Source organism: Pseudorasbora parva, chromosome 25 (assembly GCF_024679245.1).
Source record: "Pseudorasbora parva isolate DD20220531a chromosome 25, ASM2467924v1, whole genome shotgun sequence".
NCBI classification, from domain to species: domain Eukaryota; kingdom Metazoa; phylum Chordata; class Actinopteri; order Cypriniformes; family Gobionidae; genus Pseudorasbora; species Pseudorasbora parva.
Window position 1 is genome coordinate 24,187,279 of NC_090196.1, and position 15,829 is coordinate 24,203,107.

General features: G+C 36.0%; 1 long non-coding RNA gene across 4 annotated transcripts in view; it reads left to right on the forward strand.

Annotated features, from left to right (window-relative positions):
* LOC137065089 (uncharacterized) overlaps nucleotides 1-15,829 on the forward strand; it is a 91,802-nt gene that overhangs the window by 12,346 nt on the left and 63,627 nt on the right. The gene's annotated exons all lie outside the window — the stretch shown is intronic.

Here is a 15,829-nt window from a genome sequence, read left to right on the forward strand (position 1 = left end):
AATTTTATCACTGTCACAGTGTTTATGTCAGAAGAAACTGCAGTCTGCTGTACTCAGCAGTTCAATCATCTATGAATAAAGCGATCACTGCCGGAGCACAGGTTGGAGATGTGATGAAATCCGTTGTGATGTCATAAAGAGAGTAGAACTGAATCACTTAGAGTATTTTAGTAGGGATGGGAATCATAAAGAATTTAATGATTTCAGTTCAGGTTCACCTTGATGGTTCCATTAGCGCATGTTTTATTACTTTTAAAGAACACACAATTGAAAAAAATGGATGCAGTTCCACTGTGAAATAAGATAATTTCAATAATAAAGTCATATTTCTTTCATCCATTAGCGTTTATTAAATACTACTGACTAAATGATAAGGATAATTTACAGCGTAACTACATTTTAAGTAATTCATCAGCACATCTCTGAAAAGAACAGACTCAAATGATTCATTTGTTTGGGAATGTATATTTTTGATTCACTAAAAAGAATGACTCAAAAGAGTCATTCATTTGGGAATCAAAATTGGTTGCATTGGCTGTTTTTGATTTACTAAAAAGAACCGACTCAAATGAGTCAATTGTTTGCGAATCAAAATTGCTTGCGCTTGACTCAAAAGATAACCAGAGGATGCTGTATGCAGCTAAATCATTCACCTATCCATTTTCCAAACTTTTGGTCCAATCTGGGACAGCTTAAAATCATACAGGTATAAATTCCTTATTTAATTGATTATTAAATTGATTTCTTTTTAATGGATTATTATACTACCGGTGCTGGCAGTGTGTTACGTTTCAAATAATAAACAGCAAGCATAAACTCTGCCACAGCGGCAGCCCTTCTGGTGTATTCGGTGTCCAAATTCACTCACTTGTTTTAAATCACTCCTTCAAGTGGACTCTATTAGTGGAGTAATGTAGGGATTAATGAATGCGTTCCCCCTATATCCAGATAAACTACAGTCAACATGTTGCTCTACCAGCATCAGTTGCATTGCATCACCGCCATTCACAAATCCTCTCCCGTGGCCATCATACGCACGTTTCCTAATCTTGCCAGGTACTCTTTGCCTACTCTTTTATGAGTAATGTGAACAGCTCTTTAAGCACCCTCAAACACTCAAAATCACCCCCAGTTGATACTGTAATAATATTGGCGAAAAAGATTGGGCAGATTTGCAAGTTTGTGTCCGAGCTCTGGAGAGTGTCAAATGCATCCGTTTACAGCGTGTTTTTTTCAGCGATGAGTAATCTAGCCAATCACAGGTAGTTGTTGATCTCTTGAACGCGATCACAACGCCAGAGTTTTTAGGTGAATTCAGTGCTGATTTAATGCAGGCTCGCAGAACCTCTCATTAACAAACAAAGTGAAGGAACAAACCAAAAAAAAAAAAAAAAAGAACTTGAAGAGAAACTTTATTGGTGGTCTTTTTTTGTGGTGGTCTTCAGCTTTAATCAGTATGCAAATATGTAATCCTCTTCTTCTCTTCAGTCAAACTCATATCATTTGTCATTGTTCGACCTGTATTAATATGCTAGAGGATTGTACACAAGTCTCTTGATTGGTGGATTTATAGGGTACTGAGAATGTAATTTCATACTGCATCTAATGCTTAGGGTGGCCCAGTCCATGTTGATCATTTCGACATAATTTGTTTGTTGGCACAGGCTGGGTCCTAGGTGCATATATGCATTAATGTTAATTAAATGAGATGTTACTCCCTCCAAGTAGAATATGAAAGTAAATACTTGCCTGCGGATTGGAGAATCAAGCGTACTGTTAGTTCTGGCAGGTCACTTCAGTCAAGCCAAAAAAAATTATTCAGACAGCAAGTACAACGTGTACTTGTGGTTGCAGGACACTATAGTTTATGTATGTAAGTGAGGATAGCAAAATAAAATGCCACATATACCCAACAATTCGTCGTACATTGGACTGCCAGTAAAAATGATCAGCTTGGGACAAATTCTTCAGACACTTTGACCTGACTGTGTTTTGCATAAGTGTTTTTTCTTTAATTGCTAATGTGACCTTTTACACCACAGACTGACCATAATGAAGCATTGCTTGGTCATCGGCTGACATAAGTTGGTGTTATCTAATTGTGAACTTAAATTTAACAGCTGGGAGTTTATGATACATTACATGCCTTATGCCTTATTGCATGTTATCTGACATTATCAAGATTCATTTCTGACAGTTTAACACTGAGCTCTTGTCATATTTTATTACCATTTCCTATAGTGAATAAACTGTGATAATGTGATAATGTTGAAAGTGTCTGAATGAATTTTGGTTTGACTGTATATTGTTCAGATTATGTTGTTAATCTGAATGGTGTTTGCTCAAAGTCACGCTAAAGTGGTTGCCAGGCAGTTGCTATTGTGTTCTGTTGGGTTGCTAGGGTATTTGGGGTGGTTTCTTATTGTTCCAAGTCTAAAGAGCCCACCCCCAAAGTGATATTTGCCTCCAAAGTGTATAACTTAGGTAAGCATGAGCAATAATAGTGATGGTTGCCTTAATTAATAACATATAATTAAAAATAATAACACCTGATAACACAAATGCTCCTTCAGGGTAATTTCACTCTAATCTTCTGCATTTACATCATTGCTTTTTACACAGGGTAGTGGAGAAACATTGGCTTTTATTACCGAGGTCACAGGCAATAGCAGACTCGTCTGTTTTCACCATCAGAACGTTGTAAGCCTTGTTCAAGGTGAATGAGTCAAATGTGGGTAACCAGCTCTGTAACACTTCAGCGTTTTCCGTTTCAGGGTCACCTGCGGTAGATCAGGGAACAAGTAAAGCCTTCTGATCTTATGTTTGCAGATTGTATCTGTAACAAAAAAGAACCCCATTGTTGACTTTTTGTGAATTGGAGGACACATGTATTTATCTCCTGGAGAGTTGAATTACGAAGTCCTATAAACATGTATGACATACCGAAAGCTTTTCACAAGCAGTCCGCTTTAACTGAAAACAAGTTGTTCTGACATAAACGAAACAAAGAAAGTTGTTTTTGTATAAATTAGTATATATTTAAAGCCCAGGTATACTTCACTCTCTGGGTTTCATTCTGTCTCGTGCACACACAAGCCTTTCAAAAAATAGGTTTGCCCTCTTAAAAATACTGCTCTGACTCTACTTACCGTAAGTAAGTTTGTTTGGCATATGCCCACTATCAAAGAGACTTTGGGGGTGTCACTATGAGTTTTCTTTTCAAGCACTCAATTCACTCCCAGTGGAGATTAAATCAATTAGGGATGTCACAAGTACCGGTATTTCGGTACTGAAATTTTGAAAATGTGATGATACCAGCATTCCGGTAGTAGGGCCTACTGGTAGTACCTACCGAGTATATTCGGTACCCACTTATAGGCTACTTTCATTCACTTCTGTGTTTATCAAAGTGCAGGGATCCAGACTGTAGCTGAATACTAGTGACTGTGGATATTAAACCACGAAAGACTATTTAAATATGAATCCCCCATGTTCTGTGTCTCTGTTTAATTTGACACACACACACACACACACACACACACACACACACACACATACACGTCTATATTACCAAGAGGGGACTATCACTCTACACTATCCAAGAGGGGACCTGTATTTCTAGTCATTTTGAAGAAACAAAAATCACATACAAAATTTTCTTTTAAGGTCCTTATTCATAATATAATTTCAAATAAGCATTTTTTTATTTTTTAAAAAATATGCCAAGAGGGGACCTGAACGATGTCTACCTATCCAACAGGGGACCTCCATAGACTCTAATGGAGCTGTGTGTGTTTGTGTGTGACCGATGTCTACCTATCCAACAGGGGACCTCCATTAGTCTGCAGTGGAGCTGTGTGTGAATGTGAAGTGAGCTGGCAGTCAAGTCTGTCTTCATTTTATATATATATATATATATATATATATATATATATATATATATATATATATATATATATATATATATATATATATATATATATATATATATATATATATATGCATTTGGCATATATGCCATCTCCACCATTTCATGTCTTTACAAATAAATAACATAAATGCAGTTAAGCTTCGTACAGACTATATAATGTGTCAAGTAATAATATGTCTTTTTATAATAACTGTGTTCTTTTGAATGTACTGAGAAGTATTTATTTGTAACCTAAAATATACTTTAATACTTTAATTTATTTTGAAGCTTATTTTTAAATATATTTATTACACAGTCGCAATAAAGTTACAAGATGTAACATCAAGTAACACACTACACTTAGTTAGTCCACAAGTCTTCTTGTGTTTTAGTCAACACATTAAAATAAGTTAACTTGTTTACTCAGGCATCTGGTATCACAATAGGCACACACACACACACACACAATATACCTTAGACATAACATCTAATACATTACAGAAAAGTCATTTCTTTAAGAAATTCATTCTCTGTTGTGTCTTCATAATTACAGTATATGATCAGTCCACATCTCTCATTTAAGATTATTGTCAGGTACACCAATGTATTTACATTATTGAATATTACAGGTCATTATTGAATAGTGATTACGTTACACACACACTGACTCAGGTCCCCTGTTAGATAGTAAATCACGACGCCTGTGTGTTTGCTGTGACATTTCTTATCATCACAAACACACTGCAAAGATTTAGAGTTTTTACAGCAATACCTGAGTTTAAAGGGTTAAATCAAGCAGAAATAGCTCTCTAATGTATTAAATGCAGGCCATTATTGAATAGTGACTACGTTACACACACACTCACTCAGGTCCCCTGTTAGATAGTAAATCACGACGCCTGTGTGTTTGCTGTGACATTTCTTATAATCACAAACACACTGCAAAGATTTAGAGTTTTTACAGCAATACCTGAGTTTAAAGGGTTAAATCAAGCAGAAATAGCTCTCTAATGTATTAATTGCAGGTCATTATTGAATAGTGACTACGTTACACACACACTGACTCAGGTCCCCTGTTAGATAGTAAATCACGACGCCTGTGTGTTTGCTGTGACATTTCTTATCATCACAAACACACTGTAAAGATTTAGAGTTTTTACAGAAATACCTGAGTTTAAAGGGTTAAATCAAGCAGAAATAGCTCTCTAATGTATTAATTGCAGGCCATTATTGAATAGTGATTATGTTACACACACACACTGACTCAGGTCCCCTGTTAGATAGTAAATCACGACGCCTGTGTGTTTGCTGTGACATTTCTTATCATCACAAACACACTGCAAAGATTTAGAGTTTTTACAGCAATACCTGAGTTTAAAGGGTTAAATCAAGCAGAAATAGCTCTCTAATGTATTAATTGCAGGTCATTATTGAATAGTGATTACGTTACACACACACTGACTCAGGTCCCCTGTTAGATAGTAAATCACGACGCCTGTGTGTTTGCTGTGACATTTCTTATCATCACAAACACACTGTAAAGATTTAGAGTTTTTACAGAAATAACTGAGTTTAAAGAGTTAAATCAAGCAGAAATAGCTCTCTAATGTATTAATTGCAGGCCATTATTGAATAGTGATTATGTTACACACACACACTGACTCAGGTCCCCTGTTAGATAGTAAATCACGACGCCTGTGTGTTTGCTGTGACATTTCTTATCATCACAAACACACTGCAAAGATTTAGAGTTTTTACAGCAATACCTGAGTTTAAAGGGTTAAATCAAGCAGAAATAGCTCTCTAATGTATTAATTGCCGGTCATTGTTGAATAGTGAATATGTTACACACACACTGACTCAGGTCCCCTGTTAGATAGTAAATCACGACGCCTGTGTGTTTGCTGTGACATTTCTTATAATCACAAACACACTGTAAAGATTTAGAGATTTTACAGCAATACCTGAGTTTAAAGAGTTAAATCAAGCAGAGATAGCTCTCTAATGTATTCAAGGCATGTCATTATTGAATAGTGATTGTTACACACACACTCACTCAGGTCCCCTGTTAGATAGTAAATCACGACGCCTGTGTGTTTGCTGTGACATTTCTTATAATCACAAACACACTGTAAAGATTTAGAGTTTTTACAGCAATACCTGAGTTTAAAGGGTTAAATCAAGCAGAAATAGCTCTCTAATGTATTAATTGCAGGTCATTATTGAATAGTGACTACGTTACACAGACACACTGACTCAGGTCCCCTGTTAGATAGTAAATCACGACGCCTGTGTGTTTGCTGTGACATTTCTTATCATCATAAACACACTGCAAAGATTTAGAGTTTTTACAGCAATACCTGAGTTTAAAGGGTTAAATCAAGCAGAAATAGCTCTCTAATGTATTAATTGCAGGTAATTATTGAATAGTGACTACGTTACGCACACACTGACTCAGGTCCCCCGTTAGATAATAAATCACGACGCCTCTGTGTTTGCTGTGACATTTCTTATCATCACAAACACACTGTAAAGATTTAGAGTTTTTACAGCAATACCTGAGTTTAAAGGGCTAAATCAAGCAGAAATAGCTCTCTAATGTATTAATTGCAGGCCATTATTGAATATTGATTATGTTACACACACACACTGACTCAGGTCCCCTGTTAGATAGTAAATCACGACGCCTGTGTGTTTGCTGTGACATTTCTTATCATCACAAACACACTGCAAAGATTTAGATTTTTTACAGCAATACCTGAGTTTAAAGGGTTAAATCAAGCAGAAATAGCTCTCTAATGTATTAATTGCAGGCCATTATTGAATAGTGATTATGTTACACACACACACTGACTCAGGTCCCCTGTTAGATAGTAAATCACGACGCCTGTGTGTTTGCTGTGACATTTCTTATCATCACAAACACACTGCAAAGATTTAGAGTTTTTACAGCAATACCTGAGTTTAAAGGGTTAAATCAAGCAGAAATAGCTCTCTAATGTATTAATTGCAGGCCATTATTGAATAGTGATTATGTTACACACACACACTGACTCAGGTCCCCTGTTAGATAGTAAATCACGACGCCTGTGTGTTTGCTGTGATATTTTTTATCATCACAAACACACTGCAAAGATTTAGAGTTTTTACAGCAATACCTGAGTTTAAAGGGTTAAATCAAGCAGAAATAGCTCTCTAATGTATTAATTGACGGTCATTATTGAATAGTGAATATGTTACACACACACTGACTCAGGTCCCCTGTTAGATAGTAAATCACGACGCCTGTGTGTTTGCTGTGACATTTCTTATAATCACAAACACACTGTAAAGATTTAGAGATTTTACAGCAATAACTGAGTTTAAAGGGTTAAATCAAGCAGAAATAGCTCTGTAATGTATTAAATGCAGGTCATTATTGAATAGTGATTACGTTACACACACACACTGACTCAGGTCCCCTGTTAGATAGTAAATCACGACGCCTGTGTGTTTGCTGTGACATTTCTTATCATCACAAACACACTGCAAAGATTTAGAGTTTTTACAGCAATACCTGAGTTTAAAGGGTTAAATCAAGCAGAAATAGCTCTCTAATGTATTAATTGCAGGTAATTATTGAATAGTGACTACGGTACACACACACTGACTCAGGTCCCCTGTTAGATAGTAAATCACGACGCCTGTGTGTTTGCTGTGACATTTCTTATCATCACAAACACACTGCAAAGATTTAGAGTTTTTACAGCAATACCTGAGCTTAAAGGGTTAAATCAAGCAGAAATAGCTCTCTAATGTATTAATTGCAGGTAATTATTGAATAGTGACTACGGTACACACACACTGACTCAGGTCCCCTGTTAGATAGTAAATCACGACGCCTGTGTGTTTGCTGTGACATTTCTTATCATCACAAACACACTGTAAAGATTTAGAGTTTTTACAGCAATAACTGAGTTTAAAGGGTTAAATCAAGCAGAAATAGCTCTCTAATGTATTAATTGCAGGTCATTATTGAATAGTGATTACGTTACACACACACTGACTCAGATCCCCTTTTATATAGTAAATCACGACGCCTCTGTGTTTGCTGTGACATTTCTTATAATCACAAACACACTGCAAAGATTTAGATTTTTTACAGCAATACCTGAGTTTAAAGGGTTAAATCAATTAGAAATAGCTCTCTAATGTATTAATTGCAGGCCATTATTGAATAGTGATTACGTTACACACACACACTGACTCAGGTCCCCTGTTAGATAGTAAATCACGACACCTGTGTGTTTGCTGTGACATTTCTTATCATCACAAACACACTGTAAAGATTTAGAGGTTTTACAGCAATACCTGAGTTTAAAGGGTTAAATCAAGCAGAAATAGCTCTCTAATGTATTAATTGCAGGTCATTATTGAATAGTGATTACGTTACACACACACACTCACTCAGGTCCCCTGTTAGATAGTAAATCACGACACCTGTGTGTTTGCTGTGACATTTCTTATCATCACAAACACACTGTAAAGATTTAGAGGTTTTACAGCAATAACTGAGTTTAAAGGGTTAAATCAAGCAGAAATAGCTCTCTAATGTATTAATTGCAGGTCATTATTGAATAGTGATTACGTTACACACACACTGACTCAGGTCCCCTGTTAGATAGTAAATCACAACGCCTGTGTGTTTGCTGTGACATTTCTTATCATCACAAACACACTGTAAAGATTTAGAGGTTTTACAGCAATACCTGAGTTTAAAGGGTTAAATCAAGCAGAAATAGCTCTCTAATGTATTAATTGCAGGTCATTATTGAATAGTGATTACGTTACACACACACACTCACTCAGGTCCCCTGTTAGATAGTAAATCACGACACCTGTGTGTTTGCTGTGACATTTCTTATCATCACAAACACACTGTAAAGATTTAGAGGTTTTACAGCAATAACTGAGTTTAAAGGGTTAAATCAAGCAGAAATAGCTCTCTAATGTATTAATTGCAGGTCATTATTGAATAGTGATTACGTTACACACACACTGACTCAGGTCCCCTGTTAGATAGTAAATCACGACGCCTTTGTGTTTCTCTCCTCAACCCCCACAACCCCCCACTCACAATTTACATTTCAATAAAGGAGACTTGAAAAACCAGTTTGTGAACCACAGGCCAATAGAGCTCAAACTACCAATGTGACAGAACCCTTCTCAAATAAACTAGAGAAGATGCTGGGATTTGCCCTGCAAAATTAAACTAAATTACATTTTTTACAATCGCTAGGCCACATTTCTCAATACTTTGGTCATTTTCAAAATCCTTCACACAGTTCTCCAAACCAACTTTCTGCTCCACATCAGTTATTTCACATTCAAAATCCACAAAAACCAACAAAACACTTAATTCATGTCTCGAATCAAGTGCCAATGATCCACAGTTTAGCTTGCACAGACTGAAGTTGTGATCACTGTGTGAAGAGTTGAAAAAGTGACTTTATTATTGAGAAATGTTTTATAAAAGAAAATGTTATATCACAGCTTAACTGTGGATCAACATTGCTTTAGCACAAATGCATTCAATGGCAACAGCTTTCAATTTACCTGAAATCTTTTCTCACTTTGACACAAACACAATCAAATCTTTGTTCTACAGGCCAATTCACACATCCTTACATGCTGTTTTCAAAAGTGTTAAACTTATGGACAAAACAATAACATAATACAAAACTGAATGAGACAGCAATTTACAACATGTATACCGTAATACTGTAATGCAATTTATCCTGCTAAAAAAATCAAACACTATCAAAGCAACTTTGATGAAACTGAACACCAACACAAGTGTTAGGCCATTACCATCCATTCAAAAGAGGAAACTTAGGAATAATGTTGTACTGTACTGTAAGCATGCAGTGAATTATAGCAGTACAGTGTCATTCTAGTTTTGTAAAGACATTTTAATTGTATAATGTTCCTGATGTTAGTGTTGATGTAAACCTGTGCTGCCAGTGCTCTGGAAGAATGAGTTGATTTGTAAAAGTAAAATTAACTGCTGTGAAGCTGAAAGTTGGTTAGCAAATTTATAAACTCCTCACTCAGTTCTCCTAAATATTGGGAAATGTGTCGTAGCGATTGTAATTTCATTTCATCATGTAATTTCAATTTATTTTTGGCAGTGTATTTGGTCTAGGACACAGGTAACAGTAGTGAGGTTCTGTGTCTCACCTGTGAGAGTCTTCATGCATTGAAATGTAAATTACTGGTGGGGGGTTGAGCAGCAAACTCAACACACACACTATTCTCTATTCCAATTTCAAGAGCACATCTAAACCACTAGCCCAAACACATTACAAGTGAAAGCACAAATAAATACAAAAGATATGATACACATGAAATAAACAGTGCTTTTCAGGACGGTCTGTCAGTAGTTGTAATATAACAGTGTATTGTCCTCACTGTAAAAAAAAAAAAAAAAAAAAAAAAAAAAAAAAAAAAAAATATATATATATATATATATATATATATATATATATATATATATATATATATATATATATATATATATATATATATATATATAATAAGTTAATAATTTTAAATTTACTTTTTCTCAAAGTGTATGTTCACTTAACTGAACCTACTATGACATAAGCAACTATGTTTACTGGGATACTTCCTATTTTTTTAAAAGTAATTTTGTATTAATTTTAGCATTTTAGTTTAGCATTCGTGGACTGTCAGAGATACAGCTTTTGGGGCGTGTGCTTTAGGTGTTCACCCATATAGCACGTGAGTAATGATGAGCCTTCTGAAGCAAAGTGGCACGTTTGTGTAAGAACAATGTCCATATTTTAAACTTTATAGACTAAACTAACTATTTTTATTGAAAGAAATTGTGTTTTAGTGTTATTATGAAAAGAGTAACCCCTGACGCTAAGTTTTGTTTAGCTCTATCTTCTCTCTTCTGCGTTTGTCAGTGCACATACGTCAAGGATTCATGGGTGAAGAAGGGTTACTCTTTAAAGGACAACTCCGGTGAGAAATGACCCTTGGGGTAATTAACAGATGGTTACCGAGTAGATCGTTCTCTGGGATGCGTTTTCATGGAAATCAAGTGTAAAGAGTTTTATCTCTAAAAACAGATTTGAGTGACGAACGCTGTGCTAAGTGATGAACTGTGACTTGGAATCTCATATGGTCCGTTGTTTCCGGAAGAAAGCACTGAATGCAGTAGAGAAAAAAAAAGAAAAAAAAGTCCATGTAATTAGATTTCACAAACTTAATTCCTATCGACCAGCTCACTTAGCACAACGTTCGTGGCTCGACTAGTCGAGACTGTTTTCCAAGATGGCTGCAGTCTGTAAACGTGTAATGTACTGTCTTTAGAAAGTATCTTCTTATTAAACCGTTTGTACTCTAACAAGTTCTCAATGCTTCGGTTTGCATGTAGGGACCCTCATTATGCTGCCTTGTTAGTGTGAGGTTATTTTGAGCCTTGTTAGTGGTATTAACTAGCGATTTAATTTCACTTATTCCATGTCCCATAGACAAACATTATAAGCTAATCTGTGTTTAGAGATAAAACTCTTTAAATTCAATTTTCATGAAACCGCATCCCAGAGAACGATCTACTCGATAACCATCTGTTAATTACCCCAAGGGTCATTTCTCACCGGAGTTGTACTTTAAAGAGTAACCCTTCTTCACCCATGAATCCTTGACGTATGTGCACTGACAAACGCAGAAGTGATTCGTGTGGCACTGAAAACCGAAAGCTAGTATTTTAGTCTATGGATCAGTTACTGTGTGGATCAGTTATATGATGGTTAGATGCACTTTTATGGACCGACAAGGCACTGGCATTTTAAAGCTGGGAAGAGCCAGGACTTTTTTAATATAAATTTAAATAACTCAGATTTTATTCATTTGAAAAAAGAATGTCATATACACTTGGGATGACTTGAGGGTGAGTAAATCATGGGCTAATTTTCATTTGTAGGTGAACTAACTGCTGTAAACTGGGCCCACAAACACAGTAGATCCACACAACCCCCCACACAATTTACATTTTAATAATAATAAATAAGGGAAGACTTGAAAACCTAGGGCCCTATAATTTCCGCGATCACGGAATCGCGGACGGAATCGCGGAATTGGCATATTAACGCGGAATCTGCATATAAACGCGGAATCTGGTGTTAACGCAGATTTCCCCGGAGTTTTACATATTTGTAATGAAATTCTGTGTCGTGTGGGTGGAGAACGTATGTCTGAGGAAAGTGCAGACGGGGGGGAAGCAAATCTTCGCGACACAACCCCTCCCGTCATTTCAGCTCGCCCTTCAAAACAATGAAAGTATGGCGAAGTTGGTCTCCACGGCTCTGCTTTCGGCAGCGGAAAAGTTAAGAAACTCGACGCTAACGGCAGTTTCACACTGCACGCGCAGGCGGCGCAGAAGCTTTGCGTATGGAGAGCGTGAGCCGCGCTCGTGTATTGCACAGACAGACAAATATTGTCCATTCTGTCAGATTTTCCGGTGTTCTGCTCGAACCCTGTCATCTCGTGCTTTGATTTATAATGTGCACATTAGGCAGCAATGCATATCTGCTGCAAATGCGACCGTTTTCCCCTCTGTTAGTCTGTTCCAAACATGCATTTAACATGCTGTATATGGGTAGTTTACATGATAAGTAACCTTAAGGTTAAAATGAAGCATCTAGTTTTAATCATTTAAAGGGGCCTTTGAAGTTGGGGGAAATAACTTCAGGCAGTGTTGTGTTTTCGTGTATTTTTATTTTTCACAGCTCTGGATATCATTATGGTGATTGTTAAACACACAGAACAATTCACTACATGATTTCATGGTGCAATGTTTTTTTTTAATGTTAATTTTCAAATTTAAATGTTTTACTTAAGAGTACTTAAGAGTACTGTAAAATATGATTCTTATGATTTTTTTTTTTTTTTAGTTCTTTTTAAAAAAAAATTACTTGAAAGAAAAAGCTAATGGAGCACTTTCATTTTAACTTATATAAACTATTATAATTTATTTTACCGGAAAGTTTAAAGCTAATAACCATTAATATTTGAAGTATTTGAAGTGCAGTGTTATGTCAAATATCATATTTGTCCTAAAAAGTAAATGTGATGTTTGTTACCTAGATAAATTTAAGGTCATTCCTATTTTTTGTTTTATGTTGTATTATATTAACATTAAAAGCAAACTCTTTTTTCACCAAAATTACAGTAAAGGGTAAAAAAACTGAATTACCAAACATTTTAACGGAAAAAAAGGAATCTGCAAAAATTAAAACGGAAAAAACGGAATTTGCAAAAATTTAAACGGAAAAAACGGAATTTGGGAAAAAATAAAACGGATTTTATAGGGCCCTAAAAACCCAGTTTGTGAGCCAAAGGCCAACCTAGAGGAAAGGAAAATCAAACCTGAGATCTGCTTCTCAACTCACATCTTTCTCCTAGACAGAAATGAGATCAAGTGAACATCAAATTGAGACATAAGGCTAAGTCTCCTGCTTCTCACATGTTTATCCTGAGACAAAAAATGACATTCTCTCATGTTTATCTCCACTAAAGTTTCATAAGAGATCTCAACAACATCACATACTATGCTCTGATTTGTCTCCTTGGCTAGAGAGACTGGATTGCTCATATGTGTCTCCTCTAAAGTTTCAGAAGGGATCTCAACAGTATCGCATGCTGTGCTCAGACTTTTTTCTTCAGCTAGATACTCTGGAACTCTCACTTTTGTCACCTCTAAAAAGTTTCATAAAAGATCTCAATAACATCACACATTGTGGTCAGAATATTCTCCTTAGTTAAAGTCTCTGGCACTCTCAAATTTGTCAAACAAATGTTGGTCACTTTTTTAAAACTCTTCACACAGTGATCACAACTTCAGTCTGTGCAAGCTAAACTGTGGATCATTGGCACTTGATTTGAGACATGAATTAAGTGTTTTGTTAGTTTTTGTGGATTTTGAATGTGAAATAACTGCTGTGAAGCAGAAAGTTGGTTTGGAGAACAAGTTTTGAAAATGACCAAAGTATTGAGAAATGTGGCCTAGCGATTGTAAAAACTGTAATTTAGTTTAATTTGGCAGGGCAAATCCCAGCATCTTCTCTAGTTTATTTGAGAAGGGTTCTGCCACATTGGTAGTTTGAGCTCTATTGGCCTGTGGTTCACAAACTGGTTTTTCAAGTCTCCTTTATTGAAATGTAAATTGTGAGGGTTGTGGGGGTTGAGGAGAGAAACACACAGGCGTCGTGATTTACTTATCTAACAGGGGACCTGAGTCAGTGTGTGTGTAACGTAATCACTATTCAATAATGACCTGCAATTAATACATTAGAGAGCTATTTCTGCTTGATTTAACCCTTTAAACTCAGTTATTGCTGTAAAAACTCTAAATCTTTGCAGTGTGTTTGTGATGATAAGAAATGTCACAGCAAACACACAGGCGTCGTGATTTACTATCTTACAAGGGACTCGACTCAGTGTGTGTGTGTAACATATTCATTATTTAATAATGACCTGCAATTAATACATTAGAGAGCTATTTCTGCTTGATTTAACCCTTTAAACTCAGGTATTGCTGTAAAAACTCTAAATCTTTACAGTGTGTTTGTGATGATAAGAAATGTCACAGCAAACACACAGGCGTCGTGATTTACTATCTAACAGGGGACCTGAGTCAGTGTGTGTGTAACGTAGTCACTATTCAATAATGACCTGCAATTAATACATTAGAGAGCTATTTCTGCTTGATTTAACCCTTTAAACTCAGGTATTGCTGTAAAAACTCTAAATCTTTACAGTGTGTTTGTGATGATAAGAAATGTCACAGCAAACACACAGGCGTCGTGATTTACTATCTAACAGGGGACCTGAGTCAGTGTGTGCGTAACGTAGTCACTATTCAATAATGACCTGCAATTAATACATTAGAGAGCTATTTCTGCTTGATTTAACCCTTTAAACTCAGGTAATGCTGTAAAAACTCTAAATCTTTGCAGTGTATTTGTGATGATAAGAAATGTCACAGCAAACACACAGGCGTCGTGATTTACTATCTAACAGGGGACCTGAGTCAGTGTGTGTGTGTAACGTAATCACTATTCAATAATGACCTGCAATTAATACATTAGAGAGCTATTTCTGCTTGATTTAACCCTTTAAACTCAGTTATTGCTGTAAAAACTCTAAATCTTTGCAGTGTGTTTGTGATGATAAGAAATGTCACAGCAAACACACAGGCGTCGTGATTTACTATCTTACAAGGGACTCGACTCAGTGTGTGTGTGTAACATATTCATTATTTAATAATGACCTGCAATTAATACATTAGAGAGCTATTTCTGCTTGATTTAACCCTTTAAACTCAGGTATTGCTGTAAAAACTCTAAATCTTTACAGTGTGTTTGTGATGATAAGAAATGTCACAGCAAACACACAGGCGTCGTGATTTACTATCTAACAGGGGACCTGAGTCAGTGTGTGTGTAACGTAGTCACTATTCAATAATGACCTGCAATTAATACATTAGAGAGCTATTTCTGCTTGATTTAACCCTTTAAACTCAGGTATTGCTGTAAAAACTCTAAATCTTTACAGTGTGTTTGTGATGATAAGAAATGTCACAGCAAACACACAGGCGTCGTGATTTACTATCTAACAGGGGACCTGAGTGAGTGTGTGTGTAACGTATTCATTATTCAATAATGACCTGCAATTAATACATTAGAGAGCTATTTCTGCTTGATTTAACCCTTTAAACTCAGTTATTGCTGTAAAAACTCTAAATCTTTGCAGTGTGTTTGTGATGATAAGAAATGTCACAGCAAACACACAGGCGTCGTGATTTACTATCTAACAGGGGACCTGAGTCAGTGTGTGTGTGTAACATAA